Here is a 17,409-nt window from a genome sequence, read left to right on the forward strand (position 1 = left end):
TGCATTCCTGTTATTGGTGGCTTTAACCTTTTTTCCATAAAAGCTGGGAATGAGGCAGAGGCTTTACAGTTCTATTCCCATCCCTTCATTTTGGAGCCGTCGTTGTCATTTTGTGCGCAGGGGAGAGCAGCCCTTGAGGCACTTCGGGGCTCTCCTGGCCAGGTGAGTGCGGGCTGGGCTGACCCCAAAGGCAGCAGCAGAGCCGGTGGAAGGAAGATTCTGGCAGGGAAGGAAATCCCCCGAGGTGTTTAGGAGAAGGTAAAGACCTGGCCTGTTCATTTTTTCCGCCTTGTCATTTCCCACACGCAGCTGACTCTTGGTGTGAGTTCTCAGCCAGGTAAATGCCAGGCCCCCTGTTGCTGATGAGCTTTAATTCTCAATAAAAACACCAAATGCTCTGTATTCATAGGGAGCATAATATGTCTGCGTGTCCTCACTGCAGTGTAGCACTGCCAGGCTTGAGCAGGCTTTAAATTACCCGGTTTAAGCTTGAAAAAAGAACTGGTTTGGGTAGTGTTTTTCCTGGCAGGTGGAGTTTGGTGCAGGCTCGAAAACGAAGTGGAGAAGCAGAACAAATGCTGGAGTGCTGAGCAGCTGATGGGCTGCACGGTGCCAGAGGCAGGCTTAACTGCACGCCTTGTCTGCCAGGTGATCTCAGTGTAGATAAAGGATTATTGCAGCAAGGAGCTCAGGTTAGCAAAGTGGAAAATAATCTGGAGATGTGTGGAACAATTGGATGTAGTTGATGAGCTCTTGTACCCCTACTCCTAGCTCCCAGTCATGATCCAGATACCTTGAAATTAGAGCAGTGTTAACGTGGAGATGCACTGAAACGAATTCAACATTGGGCTAGCAAGGAGGTTAAACAGACTCTGAGATTTTTATCATGGATTTTAACAAGCCTTTGGTTTAGTCAGGATGTAAAGAGGACCTGAAAATGTCGTGTCAGAGCCCTGGGGACAAGAGGAGATCACGCTGGGCTTCTCAGGGGTGGGTGGTGCTCCTGCTGAGGCTTAACAGGCTGAAATCAAATGGTTTAAAATCCATCCCAGTGTGGTACTGGGCTGTAAGCCCTGCCCTGAGCCAGGCTTAGCTTTGCTGAACTCTCTGGAAGCGCACAGCTCTCAGCAGATGGAAGGAGCAGGATGAGAATCAGGTTCTCAGAGCACGGGCCTGTTGCTTCTTCAGCATTTTCAGCATGGAAATAAATGAAAGGGTTTGGAGGAGAAGCAGCTCCTCGGCCAGTGGCAGGATTTGATGGGTGTTTCCTTGGCTGACAGCTCCCATCCCTCACCCCCTGGCAGTGTCCCCTAGGTGCCCACAAAAGCCTTGTGTTCCTATGGCAGCCAGCCCTGTTCAGGGAATTTTCGTGCTCTTTGGCCTCCCTGAGCCCAGGCAGACCTGAGTGTACCTCCCTAAGTCCATACTGGGTGGTGTGTGGGTGGATTTAAACCTTGCTAGTATGAGAATTTCTGGCTCCAGGTCGTCTAGCAGGGAGTTGAATTCCAGTGGAGAAATAGAAATAATTTCTTTGTTGGTATTACTTAGTTGGAGACTTCTTCAGTGGAAGCTTGAGATAATGGCAGTGTTGGAGGATTGTTTTTTTTTTTTTTCCTGACAGAAAACTTTGATTGGGAATTTCCCCCACACTGTAAAAAATGCTGCATTTGTATGCAGCTTCTATTTCCGATGCTTTTTAAAAACTAAACCGAATTTTTAATCTTTGATTCTGTCCCTGTGTTTGGGGGTTTATTTCTTCCTGGTGTAGCCGAACGTGGCAATTTCCTCAGCATGCAGGGGTGTCCTGAGGGGCTGTGCCGTGGCTTTGCTGTGCTGTGGAAGTTGATTGCACACCATTGAAAGGAAGATGGGTGAAACTGCAGGCATTGTCGGTATGGATTCCTGCAGAAGTGGCTGCTAAGCTGCTCTCAGGACTGGTCTGAACTGCTGGGATTGCACCTGAGGGCAGGGGAAGGCAGCTGGCACCTCCTGGGAGCTGCTCCCACCACCAACTGGTGTCACTGGAAGGTGACAGAATGCTGGAATGGTTTGGGTGGGAAGGGACCTCAGAGCCCGCCCAGTGCTATGGGCAGGGACAACAATTCCACTGTCCCGCGCTGGCCTGGGACTCTGCAGGGCTCCAGGTGCACCCTGTGCCAGGGGCTCATGGCCCTCCCAGGGAAGGATTTCTTCTGGGGAGTTCTTGTTCTGCTGTAGCTGCTCCTGTCAATGTCTCCGTGTGAGCCATGTAAGAAATCTCATGCTCCAGAAGTTTCTGTTTGGGCCATTTCTTCAAGAGATTTATTTTGCTTTCAAACACTTCTTTATGTGTTTATCCTTACAGGAGAAAATGCAGATGGCTGCACACAACCCTTCTACTTCCATTGGAGCTGATGGTTTATATGTTGCTGGAAAATCTATTTATATCAAGTGTTATTTATGAAGCCTCAGTGGTCATGACATGGCCTGACAACAGTTACCATGGGGGTTATTTTACTTAAAAGCTGCAGGAAGACAATATTGACAGACAGGATGAGTAAGAGACGAGCATCCTGATGCAGTGAAGGCAGGAGTAAAATAAATCATTACAGATGAAAGTTCCTGCTGTGTTCTCCAGCCTTCCCGGGGGTGAAGCGTGTTCAGCTTCGTGGGGTGCACGAAATATTTCTGTCACTGCCTGGGAGCACATTTGCTTTATGGGCAAATGTTTTTAGTTGTTATGAGCTGTCTCAGGACAGGGTTTCTTTGATGGCAGGAAAGAAATCTGATGATATTTGGCTGTTTTCAGGTTGTGGGAAGGAAATGTTTGCTGCCTGAATGTTTTTCTGCTGGAGATGAATCTACACAGGGATTTCTTGCCATGGTAATTTGGCCCAGAAAGGAGCAGAGCTACTTCCTTGGAAAGGCACTTGGGGTGTTGAGACATCACTGGCACTGGTGGGGAAAGGGAGGAGGAGGGAGAGCTGGACTTGGAGCTCCTGTTGCAATTTCATCCCTTCCATTTGACTTCATCTCAGGGATCGTGTTTTGGGAACATTGGGAATTCCCGACGCGGCTCCCGGCTTTCTCCAGAGGGACCCAGCGACGAGTTTGGGTTTTGTGTCCCCACTGTTGTCACCAGTGAGTCACCCTGGGGGCTCTGACACTTCCCTTGGCTCTGCTGTGGCCCTGGGGCCTTTCAGAGCTCCGGGGTGGCTTTGGGAAGGATGGCTTGGCCACCAGGCTCTTTGGGAAGGATGGCTTGGCCACCAGGCTCTTTGGGAAGGATGGCTTGGCCACCAGGCTCTTTGGGAAGGCTGGATTGGCCCCAGGCTCTTTGGGAAGGATGGCTTGGCCACCAGGCTCTTTGGGAAGGATGGATTGGCCACCAGGCTCTTTGGGAAGGATGGATTGGCCACCAGGCTCTTTGGGAAGGATGGATTGGCCCCAGGCTCTTTGGAAAGGATGGCTTGGCCACCAGGCTCTTTGGGAAGGATGGATTGGCCCCAGGCTCTTTGGGAAGGATGGCTTGGCCACCAGGCTGCCTTTGGGAAGGCTGGATTGGCCCCAGGCTCTTTGGGAAGGCTGGATTGGCCACCAGGCTCTTTGGGAAGGATGGCTTGGCCACCAGGCTCTTTGGGAAGGATGGATTGGCCACCAGGCTCTTTGGGAAGGATGGCTTGGCCACCAGGCTGCCTTTGGGAAGGATGGCTTGGCCACCAGGCTGCCTTTGGGAAGGATGCCTTGGCCACCAGGCTCTTTGGGAAGGATGGATTGGCCCCAGGCTGTGCCCAGGGGCTCCTGGAGCTCCAGGGTTGGGTGTCTCCCTCCTGGGATGAAATTCTCTGTGTTCCCATCCCACCTCTATTTGATTGCTGGGCAATGGCTGGGCTCTAAAACTAGCATTTGAATGAGTTTATAATACTCCTTTTAAATAGCAGCTTCAAGCGAAAATAAACTTTATCCTGTTTCACTGAAAGGGAATTTCCAAAGTTCCTTCTCAACACATTCAGGCCACCAGAATATTTAATTATTGCCCCAAAACGTACATTACTAAGCAGTAATAAATGGATGTGTGTTTCTAAGAGTGTCCCAGGCACCTTGGGGGATGGCATGACTGGATTTTGGAGACTGATCCGTCTCTGTCCTCAGAACCAGGAATGTTTTGATCTTGGATTTGTGTCAGCAAACAAGCTTTGTCTGATAGTTGTATTTTTAGGAGCAGAGGAGTCCAGTTGGTGTGAAGGAACTGAGTTGTCCCACAATACCTGGGAGTATCTGAACTCGCCAAGCTCTGAAAACAACATCTGACCGGGTTTCTGTGTGTTTGGGTTAAAGCTGCAGTGTGCCCTCCCTGCTCAAAGGGACTGTTTGGATTTGTCACCCACTTCATGCTCACTGTAGAGTAAAACTGCCGGAAGAATGGGCCTCAGCTGAGCACTGATGCTGTAGGGGGATTGACTCACTATTTGTTGGTTTTGACTGTTGGGAAATGTGAGTCACCAAACTGATTTGGAATTTGATTTTGAATGGCTCCATGTCCTTCAGTTGTTGTCTGAATTTATATTTAAATCAAACTGTTGCAGGGCTCCTTGGCTGAAGCATTTTGGGAATGCGGGGTAGTGGGAAAGAAAGTGAAAAGCGATTTCAGGGGGGCTCTGAAATGCTCTGACATTCCTGGGCATTAACCTCGGGTGTGAACCGAGCAGTTTGGGCTCTCAGTGGAGCCACACATTTTAATTGGCTTTACTCCTGTTTAGCGTGGCCGTGAAATGGCAGCCCAGGGCAATAATGTCCATTTTAGTGGTTTGCCGCCTGTTACCCACTTGTGAGATTGTAAAAGTTAACAGAACAAAGTGCAGCTTTAATGGGAAGGTGCCTTAAACGCTAATGCAGTTGGCAGTGTTTATGTGCTGGGGTGGTTAATGGGGATTCATCCCAGGCTCCCAGCCCTCTGCAAGTCCGTGGATCTGCTGCTAGCAGTGGCAAGGAAATGCTGGAAGCCTCTGCCCACCAAGCCCAGTTTTGCTGAGTACCCAGAATTTCTATCCCAGAAGCCACCATCTGAAGGGCTTCCTTTTTTCTGACCTTATTCCCATGCCCACTTCCCTGGAGTGGTTTGGATTCCATCCTGAAGCTGAGCTCAGGTGCTGCTGTGTTACTGTGCTTTCTGAGGGAATTGTGTGTAGCTGTGCTCTCTCAGGAATTGTGTGTAACTGTGCTCTCTCAGGAATTGTGTGTAACTGTGCTCTCTCAGGAATTGTGTGTAACTGTGCTCTCTCAGGAATTGTGTGTAGCTGTGCTTTCTGAGGGAATTGTGTGTAACTGTGCTTTCTCAGGAATTGTGTGTAACTGTGCTTTTCAGGGAATTGTGTGTAACTGTGCTCTCTCAGGAATTGTGTGTAACTGTGCTCTCTCAGGAATTGTGTGTAACTGTGCTCTCTCAGGAATTGTGTGTAACTGTGCTCTCTCAGGGAATTGTGTGTAACTGTGCTTTCTCAGGAATTGTGTGTAACTGTGCTTTTCAGGGAATTGTGTGTAACTGTGCTTTCTCAGGAATTGTGTGTAACTGTGCTTTCTTAGGGAAATGTGTGTAACTGCTCTCTCAGGAATTGTGTGTAACTGTGCTTTCTTAGGGAAATGTGTGTAACTGTGCTTTCTTAGGGAATTCTGTGTAACTGTGCTTTTCAGGGAATTGTGTGTAGCTGCTTTCTCAGGAATTGTGTGTAACTGTGCTTTCTCAGGAATTGTGTGTAACTGTGCTTTCTTAGGGAATTCTGTGTAACTGTGCTTTCTTAGGGAATTGTGTGTAACTGTGCTCTCTCAGGAATTGTGTGTAACTGTGCTTTCTCAGGAATTGTGTGTAACTGTGCTTTCTTAGGGAATTGTGTGTAACTGTGCTTTTCAGGGAATTGTGAGTAAATGTTCTGAGCAGCACTCAAGGTCACCGAGGGGATCTCATGAAACGGGCACGTGACTCCCATGTCGTGACTTTCACTTTTTATTTAGGGGCTTGGGAGGGGAATAAAACACTGCCCTGCAAAGTTAGCAGCCTTTTCTTTTGTGTGCTGGGTGAAATGAAGCTCTCTCAGAGCTAAGAGCATTTAGTGGACTCTGCTGTGGGAAGGTTTGAATTTTTGTGGAGACTTTGAGTCCCCGTGACAGGAAAAAACGAATTTTACTCTGTTTATTACTTGTCCTTTGTGTGGAGAATCCTGTATCCAGACCCTCACCATGCCCAGGCAAAGGAAACACATCCTTGTTTTTGCAGGCTCTGAAGCACCAGTTCTTCACAGGCTACAGCAGCTTTTATTTCCTTTTTTTCATTTTTTATGCAGAATTAATTGTTTCTGGAAGGTAACTCAGTCTTCCTGATGCAAGCAGCATTTGCTTGGTCATATTTTAACAGGTTGGGGTTTTTGATAAAAGCTGGCTGATCATGGTTTCCTGACGAGCATTTTGTTGTGTTAAGACCAAACCTAAGGAGTAATTTGGATTGAGACTGGCAAGAAAGAAATTGGAGCTGCAGGTCCCTGTTCATAGGCTCAGAGTGCAGGCAATAATTGCTGTATTCTCACTCTGTTCTGTGTCCTTTCATCTCTGGGAGCAATAACAATTACCAGTCATTTGCTGATATTGGATGTATTTGCATGGGTGCCATTTAATTTTGTGTGTGTGGAATTTTGGGAGGTTGTGCTGAGCAGGGCCATTATTACCAATATAATTTCACAGGGCTCTGGTCTGGTTTATTCAGCCTGTTGGACACTTGTTATTTGTAATTATTTCAGCTCACAGAGAGATGCTTTTAAAGCTAAAAAAAAAGAAAAAAAGGGGGGGGGATGAGGGAGGGGATTTGGGTTTTGATTAATACCCGAGTGTTGGGGGTTTGTTGTAGTCCTGTCAGATGTTTTCCTTGTCCATCTGTCCTGTTGGCAAATAGCAGGAAAGGCAAAGGATGGAGGGCCAAGCTCCTTTGGAGTCGTGATCGTCCTGGTGAAAACACGGCCTGAAAACCCCTCCTGCAGCAGGGGAAGAGCTGCCGCTCCTGTAAACATCCCCTGCTAATGAGCTGCTCTGCTTTGGAGGGGATCAAACACCGCTAATGCTTCTCGTGGAGACGCCTAATCAGGCACAATAGAACCCAGCAAAGCTGTCAATTAAAGCTTCTATGAAAGCGCTGGGTAGAAATGAGCCCGAAGGCACAGAGCTGTCTGAGCTCCCCTCCTTGCCTGTCGGGCTTCGGTAAAGATTTTGTGATCAGTGTTAGCCCGGGTTTGGAGCTCACTTAGGTACACCCCATCTGCATTGGTCTTCTCTCCTGATTATTCAAAGGGCAAAATGTGTGCTCAAGTGCTGTTCCTTCAGACAGCAGCAGCTAAGAAGTCTTGCATTTATCTGATGCCAATTAAGTAAGAATAATTGAGATTATTTTGTTAAGAGCAGTGCTGAAACACATCTGCCAAAGAGCCCTGAAGATGAGGCAGCCATTAAGGCACGATATTAAACCCAGAGTATATTGGTTAAAAAAGGATTGCTTTACTGGCAGAGATCACAAAGGTAAACTAGAGGTTTATTTTCATAAATTTTCCAAAGAGCTTTTTAAAAAAAGCCTTTCCAAACCCAAGAAGTTTTCCTTCAATAACCTACAGCTGTTATAAATATTATTTTAAGTAGTGTGAGCTCTGAAAATCTTACAATTCTTTGTGCTTTTCCTGAGCAGCCAGTTGGGTGTTAAAACTGCCTGTTCCATTTCTGTCCCTTCACTTGGAGAAGCCACTTAACCTTCTTTACCAGTTGTGTTGCTCACAGGGATATTTAATGCATTAATATCTATTTAATGCATTAATATCTATTTAATGCATTAATATCTATTTAATGTGTTCTTAATTACCCACACAGGCAGGGAAATCTTCAAAGCCACTGCACCGAGTGACATCCCCACCTCTGCCTGGTGACCAAGGGGAGGTGGCAGCTGGGTCCTGTCCCCTCCTGCTGCCCCATGGATCCAGGGGGTGCAGGGGCCAATAAATGCACATTTCTGAGGAGGTTGGTGCAGGAGCTGCTCTCACCTGAGCCTGCCTCCAGCAGGGGCAGGGGAGTGACCCAGCAAGTCTGGCTGAGCACAGAGCCACTGCCAGGCTTGTTGTGACATTAAGAAATTAGTAACTGCTTGGCTTCACGTGTGGGAATCAAACCCAGGGCTGCTTACGGTTGTTTGGTGTGTGGGCAGGGGAGTGAGGAGGGCTGGTTTGGCTTAAGTCTCATTAATGGCAGTAATGATTGAATTTTTCCCCAGTGGCTCCGGGAAACTGAGCTGTGCTTGGTGACCAGAGCTCCTGGGGCAAACGCTGGGCACCAGTTACTGCTGGGAACATCAGCATCTCTTATTGCTCACATAGTGAATAATGGCATCTGTTCCTGCTCTGTGACACTGAGGGATGCTCTGCCTGTGCCCTGCCTCCTGCCAGCTCCAGCTGAGGCTTCTCCTGCTGCTGCTTTGGGTTGGGCTCCCGGTGAGAACTCCAAACCCAGAGTGGGGTCAGAGCAGCCGTGCAGGGATTGCAGTCCTGGCAGTCCTGGAGCACAGGGTCCAGAGATCAGCAGGAAAAGATGAAATGTGACACAGTGATGTTTGCCACGTGGAAATTTAATTTTGTAACTTCGGCACTGCCCGTAAAATTTTGTTGATTTTTTTCTACACATGTTGGGCTGCTCTCTGAATAAGCATTAGGATTTTGTTTTTAATGGTATACAGAAACCCTTCAATTTTAGGTTTTTGAAAGGCTGGATTACAGGAAAAGCAGAGACTCCTGAGAGTCACTCTGGGCCTGCCCTCAGCCCCAGGAGCCTTGGAACGGTTCCTCTGGAAGTGCTGTGAATTCCCTGATTATTCCCAGGAAAGATTTTGAAGTAAATCCCGAAGGAGCGAAAGGTCACTGAGCAAGAAGGGCATAACTCTCCCGAGTGGATAATTAAAAAGAAAATTAAAAAGTGTGCTAAGTTGAGATTGACTTGTGGCCATGCTTTGAAGATTAAAAGGGCTTTTTTCATTTTGGATGCAGGAGGTTGGGATTGGTGGGAGGAGGGACTGGGCTGGGAATTACTGAGCTGTGAATCCCAGGATCATTGCCCAAAACCGATGGATATCTGCTCTTTTCTCCCCCACTTTTTAAAGCATTTATCTTGCAGCTGAAGCTTTCAGCCTGGCTGCTCACTGTGTGATGCAGGGTGATTTTTAGGCATCCAAGCAAATGACGTATGGAATGAAAAAGTAAACAGATGATTGTGCTTAGAAGTGTTTTGCCTTTGGAAAATTAAAACAGCAGCGGCTTCTGCTGAAGGGTGGCACTTTCCATGGTCTTTGCACAGCCTGCTGCATGAGTTTAGCCCACCCTTCTGAAACTATCAGCACAAAAAGAGGGGCAGAAAGGTAAAATCTGAGCGTGCAAACTAACTGTGTGTGCAGTCTGGAACGGGAGGGACCTCAGAGCCCATGCAGACCCACCCCAGGCCGTGGGCAGGGACATCTCCCACTGCCCCAGGGTGCTCCAAGCTGCCCTTGGGCACGTCAGGGGTGGGGATTCCGGGAATACAGAAGGCAATGATGTGTTCAGGCTAATCTGGGAACGCACAAGGTAATGAGTTAAAGTTCACTGCCTCTCGCCCTGCCTGCTGCTCAGGCTTTGCTTCTGTCTTTTCTTGGGTTTGAGCTTTTGCCTGTAATTACAGAAATACCTGGAGCTCCAGGAAAGGAGTTTGACTTAGTTTATGAACAGGGTGAACACAATAACAGCTCCCAAAAAGCACATTTCTCTCCAGTAATTTTGGAAGTGCTTTGATCTGTGCCTGTGGAGTGCAGGGCTTTGGCTTCACTATTCTTCTGTTGTTCTTTCTTGACAATGATTCTTTATTTCTTGCCCAGAAATCAGCCACAGGTATTCTTAAAGGCACTTCCCTCTTGTAATTACCTTTTTACACAGCTCTGTGTCTGCTTTGATGTACATCTCAGATCCTGGGTTCTTCTTACAAGTGTATTTATAAATGTACTGTGGCAGCAAAAGTCCTAATAAACACCTTAACAATACAAGCTGTAGATGAATTGGGGATTTGAGAGCAGAAGTTGCATTGTCCAGCTGGAAATGCAGAATTCCTTGGCCATGGATTGCCCCAAGGTGTCCTTCCTCTGGGAGAGGGGGATTTGTGGGTTCAGGGGGAACACCCTGAGTGGGAGCCAGGGCTGGGCATCCCTCCCTGAATTACCTGGGGAGTTTTCAGAGCAGTTCCCGTAATTTGGTGTGGATTTGAGTCAGCACTAGGGAAGAGCAGTGATGTTTTCATGTTACTGCAGATCTTCTGGTAAGTGCTTTTTCAATTCATAATTCAATAATTTATAAACATCACTGGAAATTCAAACTTAATAGCTGGGTCTTTCTGCTGTTGCCAGTTGTGGGTGGAAGTGGATCTATTTATTGTGCTCGTGTGTGATGCTATTTTCTGGGTTCGCTGTATTATGTTAAGTGTGTTCTGGAGGATGTTCAGGGGAGGCTGCTGATTAAATAAGCTGATGTAAAAGATCATGTATTTGCTGTGGCTTTGGGAGGAAGAGTCCTTGAATTAGGAGATGGCTGCAGAAATGTAGTGAGGGGGCCCATTGAGCTGTCACACAGGAGGCCTCCCCCAGTCACCCTCAGCACATAACAGGATGTCCTTGCAGGGAAGCTCTGCCTCTCCCTGAGCACTGCTGACTGCACCACTCTTCCTTTTGGGTGTTCTTCTTGTTCTTACTGAAACCAGATGGATCAAAGGGGGGATTTGGTTAGCAGCTCTTTGCAGTGCCTGGGTTGCATTGTTGCCACATTGGTGGTGGGACATAACCATGGTGTGCCACCCCTGTGCAGGGGGAATAGGGGACTTCAGAGAAGGATTTTATCTGCCCAAATGCTGCAAAATCGCAGAGAATAAACCCTCAGAATAACTGTTCCAACGCAGAACACTGTCAGTAGTTTACCAATGTGTGTCCAAGAGCAAACAGAACTTGGCTGCAGCACTCAGAAGTGTTGGTTCATCCTCTGACTGAACACTTGAGTGTCTGAGAAGGCAGAAAATTGGATTCTCTCGTCATAATCAAAGTGAACTCCTCCTAGGTGTAACATTTCCAAGCAGTAGAAGTGCTCCACCAGTTTGCATTTCAGATATTAAGCAGGAAACAAAAATGCTGAGTGGCTGTGTGGGACCGTCAGGACCAAGCTCCCCAGGCTGGAGCAGAGTGAGATAAATCCTCTGCTCCTCCCGCGGTCAAGTGCAGCCCCACACAGCTCTCAGCTCTTCATTCCCACCTGGCTTCCACAGCAGTTGGGAAGCTGCACTGTGAAATATTCCAGTGCATTTTGAATTAGCATTCCCCTGCCGTGTGCCAGTGATTCCAGTGCCTGCTCACTGCAGGGAATTGTAACCCCACAGCCCACGCTTGGATCTGTCCTGGCATCAACCCTGGCAGCTGGGGTTGAAGTGGAGGTACCCACATTAGCAAGTGCTTTCTTTGGATTGAGTGTAAGTGCAGAGTAATCAGAAATTAATTGTTTGCATGTTGAAATTCTCCGCTCACTGAGGATGAATTTTGGAGCGATTAGTTTTAATTGCAAGGTAAATAGACAAGTCTTTGACTGCATACTGAAGAATTTTCATTTCATTGAACTCAGTTATACTTTGAACTGTGATGTTCAGGACAAGAAGTATTTGAGCCCCTGGCATTGTTTAATCCAGCTATTAAAAAAACTCGTTGGATTAAACAGCGGTTGAACATTGGAGTAAAAAAGCAAATGGATTACTTCTTTCAAAACCTGACATTTTCCTCTTGCTGTTCATCACTCAGTTCTTTAGCTCCCTGTGAGCACATCAAATACCTTCAATCTAAAACAATTCCCAGCACTTTTTCCCTGAAGTGTTACAGATCAGTGACCTTCAGCCAGTCTGGGTACCGCAGTTGGTGCTGCCTGGTCTTAAGGACTGGTGATGTTTGTGTTAAGGACTCTTAGGTTTCTTGACATCGAAATTGAGATATTTGTGTTTGTGAAAGCATTTGGAAGTCAGAAGGAAGGAGGAAAGGAAAGGATCTAATAATTGGAAAAGGAGCAAACAGAGGGGGAATCTTTTCAGCATCTCTTTGCAGTGGGGATTAGAGTGTGGCACACCCTGTGTGAGCACACACTGCCCAGAGCAGTCAGTGGAGATCCTTGGATCACTGCCAGGGACCCGAGGCAGGGGTGAATGAGGAGCACTGGGGACAGGCACGGGACAGGCTCAGCTCTCATTCACTGTGCCCTGCTCAGCCTTGGCTCTGCCGTGGGACCGAGCCTGGAGCCAGCCCTGAGCAGGGAGCAGCAAATCCGGCTTGTGGGGGGCTGGATGATGGAGCTGGGGAATGGGATGGGGCTGGACAGCACTGGCAGCCTGTCCCTGCCTCCACATTGCAGGTACACTGAGCTTCGTGCCCTGGAGCTCCGTGTTCTTGGCCCATTTTGGGCTGGGAGCAAGGGCTGGAGCTGCTGCCAGTAAATCCAGGCAGAAGCTGCTCCCTGGGTGCTGCTTTGTGGTAAATCCAGGCAGAAGCTGCTCCCTGGGTGCTGCTTTGTGGTGGCCTGTTCTGGTTATGGCTTCAGGACCAGTTGTAGGGCGATGGTGTCTCGTTAATCCTTTGAAAAGGGAAATGGGGGTGAGTAAAATGACAAAGTGATGTAAGGACAGCCTTAGGCAGGGCTGTGCTCCCACAGAAGGGGAGTGGGGCAAGGAGATCCATGGGAAGCAGTTTCAAAATCCTAGGATTGTTTAGGTTGGAAAAGACCTTTAAGACCAAGTCCAACCATTAAGCCAGCACTGCCACATGCACCTCTGAACCATGCCCTGAATGCCACATCTCCATGGCTTTTGTTCACCTCCAGGCACAGGGACTCACCCATTGCAATCTGTTGCAGTGCTTGGCAACCCTGGTTTTATTTCTTGTTGGTTTTGTGTTTGTTCCAAGGCTTTCACTTCTTCTCCTGTGTCCCATCTGCCCCACTTTGCCCATCACCGTTGCTCAGCGTTTTCCACTGGGGAAGTGGAGGAGCCAGCAGAGTCCTGGTGTGTTTCAGTTCCCGTGGATCGCTGACCCTTGGCTCAGGGAAGAGCTCTGAGGTCAGGAGCCTCCTGAAAATGGGTCCGGTTTGCTGCTAAAAACATCGATCAGGGAGGCTCATGGAAGAACACTCAGAGAAAATCCCTGTCCCGGTTGCAGCTGCTGCTGGAACCCTCTGTGCCATTTGGGGGCTCTGCCTGGCAGCTCTCCCCAGGATTTCGTGGCCGCTGCTTTGCGTAAACCCCGCGGAGGCGTGGAGTAACGGGGGAGTAACCAAGGAGTAACCAAGGAGTAACCAGGTGCTGCCTCCTGCCCTGCCCTTGTGTAAGCGTGGGCTGGGAGCAGTTACACAATGGGCAAGCACAAAGAGAGTATAAAAGTGCTCCTGGGGGATGAATGTCTGCATCCTCCAGGCTGCTGCTGCTGCTGGGGAGTGCCTCCGAGAGCTCGCTGCAGGTTTGTGCCTTGCTGGGGATGCTTGCAAAAATTCGGCTGCTTTGCTGTCAGCATTATGAAATAAGAAACTTAAAAATGTGTATTTGCAGGTGTTAATAACTAACTTTCCGTGTCTTAAAGGTTTGAGGGCTTAATTTCTCATTTTAAAATTGCTGTCACTAAAAAGAGATATTCACTGTTTCCAATGTATTTGCTTTTTTTCTGTCTATCTGTAAACTTTGCTTTCCTTTTAATCTTTAAAACGGGAAAAATTCATATGATATTTAGGTAGTAAAAGAGATTTTTAAGGAAGCTTGAGCACAAAGGCACAGCATCTTGGTTAGTTTCTGAAAGTTTATTAATTCCAAATCCTAATAAGTGATACTAAATGGAAGTGTTTATTTCCAGACAAGCCTCATAGATAACTCAGTGTAAAACTCCTCAAGTGTGGGATCACTTGCTGGGTTTGTATTTGATTACTGGGCTCAAGCTGTTCCCTTTCCAAAGGAGCCCCAGGGATGCCTCAGCCCCTTGGGAAGGAGCTTCACATCCAGAGCTCGAAAATTGGCACATTACCTCGATTTACTTAATAAATGGAATTTTCCCTAGATGAGTCTCTAACTCCACCTTTGTTTTAACGTGATTAAAGTCTTGGAAAGAAGGGAGCTTTCATCAAAGTGCCAAGTCCAAGTACAAAGCGGGCTGAGAAAGGAGCCAGTGTGAGCTCAGGTTGCTTTGAGGGCCCTGAAGGAGCTTAACGAGCTGTGCATTAATATTGGTAATAACAGTGAGGTATTGGAATGCCCCAGTTATTAATTCTCCCCAGGGAGACCATGAGGACTCCATAGCCCTGTAAATCAAATTCCTGTGTGCCGTACACGGGGGTGTGCTGAGCTCCAGGGCAGACCGAGGGGCAGTGGGACAGGATTGGGTTTGATTTACCCTGGCTCTGGGGAGCTCTGCAGGTGCCTGCAGCTCCCTGCAGTGTTCATGCCCACAGCGAGGTGGAAATGGTCATTTCCCACCTCCTGCTTGCACTTTCTTTGGAATTTCATCTCACAGCTTCTCATCCCTGCCCGCTGCTGGGCTCTCCGGGAGGGTGGCAAAGGCAATGCACAGAATTTGGGCAAAACTGCTGCCTTTGGGCCAAGAAAATGGGAATAATGGGCTGAAAGATGAGTGGGAGCTGCTTGGCCAGCAGTGTTCTGATCAAACAGGGTGACTGATGCTGGAAACACTCAGCTATTCTGGTTTAGAATCACCTATTCTGGTTTAGAATCACCTGTTCTGGTTTAGAATTTTCAGCTAGATTGGTTTAGAATTTTCAGCTATTCTGGTTTAGAATCACCTGTTCTGGTTTAGAATTTTCAGCTAGATTGGTTTAGAATTTTCAGCTATTCTGGTTTAGAATCACCTGTTCTGGTTTAGAATTTTCAGCTAGATTGGTTTAGAATTTCCAGCTATTCTGGTTTAGAATCACCTATTCTGGTTTAGAATTTTCAGCTATTCTGGTTTAAAATTTTCAGCTATTCTGGTTTAGAATCACCTATTCTGGTTTAGAATTTTCATCTAGTTTGGTTTGGAATTTTCAGCTATTCTGGTTTAGAATCACCTATTCTGGTTTAAAATTTTCAGCTATTCTGGTTTAGAATCACCTATTATTTAGAATTTTCAGCTAGTTTGGTTTAGAATTTTCACCTATTCTGGTTTAGAATTTTCAGCTATTCTGGTTTAGAATCACCTCTTCTTGTTTAGAATTTTCAGCTATTCTGGTTTAGAATCACCTATTCTTATTTATAATTTTCACCTATTCTTGTTTAGAATTTTCAGCTATTCTGGTTTAGAATCACCTATTCTTATTTAGAATTTTCAGCTAGTTTGGTTTAGAATTTTCAGCTATTCTTATTTAGAATTTTCACCTATTCTGGTTTAGAATTTTCAGCTATTCTGGTTTAGAATCACCTATTCTTGTTTAGAATTTTCAGCTATTCTGGTTTAGAATTTTCAGCTATTCTGGTTTAGAATTTTCACCTATTCTGGTTTAGAATTTTCAGCTATTCTGGTTTAGAATTTTCACCTATTCTGGTTTAGAATCCCAGCCTAACTAAGCTCTCAGTTAATAACTTGACTGACCAAACTTTTGGTTTTTGAGAGCTGTGAGATCCTTTGGTAAACACCTCATTCAGCTGGATTTAAGTCCCCTTCTCAACAAGCTCATTCACACAGGAAGTTAATGAGATTTAGCTAATGTGCTTTAAATACATGGAAGGTTTGAGCTCGGCATAACTTTGCTGCTTAGCTTTGTGTAGACTTGCCCTAATAACGTTGGTCAGTTATTAAAGCACCGCTCTGGATGGCAGTCAAAATACCAACTACTTAAAAATTCATTAGTGCCTCCAAAGAAAGAATTTGTGCTTTGAAGAGCTACTTGGAAGTGAAGAGAGAAGCTTCTTAAAGTGCCCATCAACTCTTTTTGAAACCTAAGCTGAGTTTTTTAGAGCTCAGATATGAGGAAGTTTGGGTATGTAGCAGCATTTTATTTGCCTCTGCAGCAGGTAAGGATGAACTTTGTGACGTTGGGTGAAATTTGGAGTCTGCTTTCCTTGTTGTGGATGTGCTTCAGTGCAAGGGGGGGCATCTCTGGAGCACTTAGGACGTGGTGGGATTTCAGTGCTTCAGTTTCAGCTTCAGTTGGTGGGAAGGAACTGGAGAGGTCCCTGCTGAAGACAGATCAGGAGAGAGGTCCCTGCTGAAGACAGATCAGGAGAGAGGTCCCTGCTGAAGACAGATCAGGAGAGAGGCCCCTGCTGAAGAGAAATGAGGAGTGAGGTCCCTGCTAAAGACAGATCAGGAGAGAGGCCCCTGCTGAAGACAGATCAGGAGAGAGGTCCCTGCTGAAGACAGATCAGGAGAGAGGTCTCTGCTGAAGAGAAATGAGGAGTGAGGTCCCTGCTAAAGACAGATCAGGAGAGAGGCCCCTGCTGAAGAGAAATGAGGAGTGAGGTCCCTGCTAAAGAGAAATCAGGAGTTTCCTGGGACCAAAGAGACTGAAGCGGGAGGGTGGTTTTTACACCAAGAGAAAATGAAATGTGTGGGTTCTGGGCACCTTCTTCACATCTGTGAGATGGTGAAAATGCCCTGGAAGGCAGGAAAAAAACCCTTTGAGGCACTCCCTGCATGTGTGGACAGCGGGTGGGAGCTCCCAGGTGCCCTATCCAGGCACAGATCTGGGATGGAGCAGTTGGATTTGTGGTTGTGGCTCTGCAGACAGGACTTGGATTGCATCCTTTAAGTATTTGTTGAGCGTTTTTAACCTGGGTGATGAGAGGTTTGTGGAATGTCTTGAACTGGGGAGAGCCTTTTTCCTAGCAAAACATTCAGCACCCTTTGGACACCTGTGAGCAGCAGAGTTCTCTTTTGAAGGAGTCCATGTCCCTTTGCATGTCTGCTGCCAGAAACACAATCTCACACCTTGGTTGTGTTCAGACACATCCTGGGCCCAAGTTCCAGAGGTGCCAAACACTTGGAAGTGCCAGGGAGGTGCTGAAATTCCAGAGGCACCTCAAGTGGGACGAACGCTGGCTGAGCATCGTCTCTGCTTGCAGGAGAAAGTTGCTCTGTTCACACGAGCCTGACAGCTCATTAAAATAATAAATTGATGATGGTAATTAAGCAGTGACCTTAATTTCATTCTAATCTCCTTAGTGGGTGCACCAGCCAGAGGATTTTTGGCTCTTGAGCCGTCTGTGACAGCCAGGAAGGTCCTGCCTGGCTGTGCCACCACTCCTTCCTCAGGAGGTGTGACATGGGACAAAGCCAGGCGGGGGCTGTCCCACCCCCAGCTGCTTTTATCACCACATTCCTTGTGCTTCCTTTGGGAA

The 17,409-nt window shown here is 47.1% G+C and overlaps 1 protein-coding gene across 1 annotated transcript in view; it reads left to right on the plus strand.

Moving 5' to 3' along the window:
* Positions 1-17,409, plus strand: part of SLC23A2 (solute carrier family 23 member 2) — a 57,577-nt gene that overhangs the window by 1,040 nt on the left and 39,128 nt on the right. The window lies entirely within an intron of this gene.

This window comes from Molothrus aeneus, chromosome 29 (assembly GCF_037042795.1).
Source record: "Molothrus aeneus isolate 106 chromosome 29, BPBGC_Maene_1.0, whole genome shotgun sequence".
NCBI classification, from domain to species: Eukaryota; Metazoa; Chordata; class Aves; order Passeriformes; family Icteridae; genus Molothrus; species Molothrus aeneus.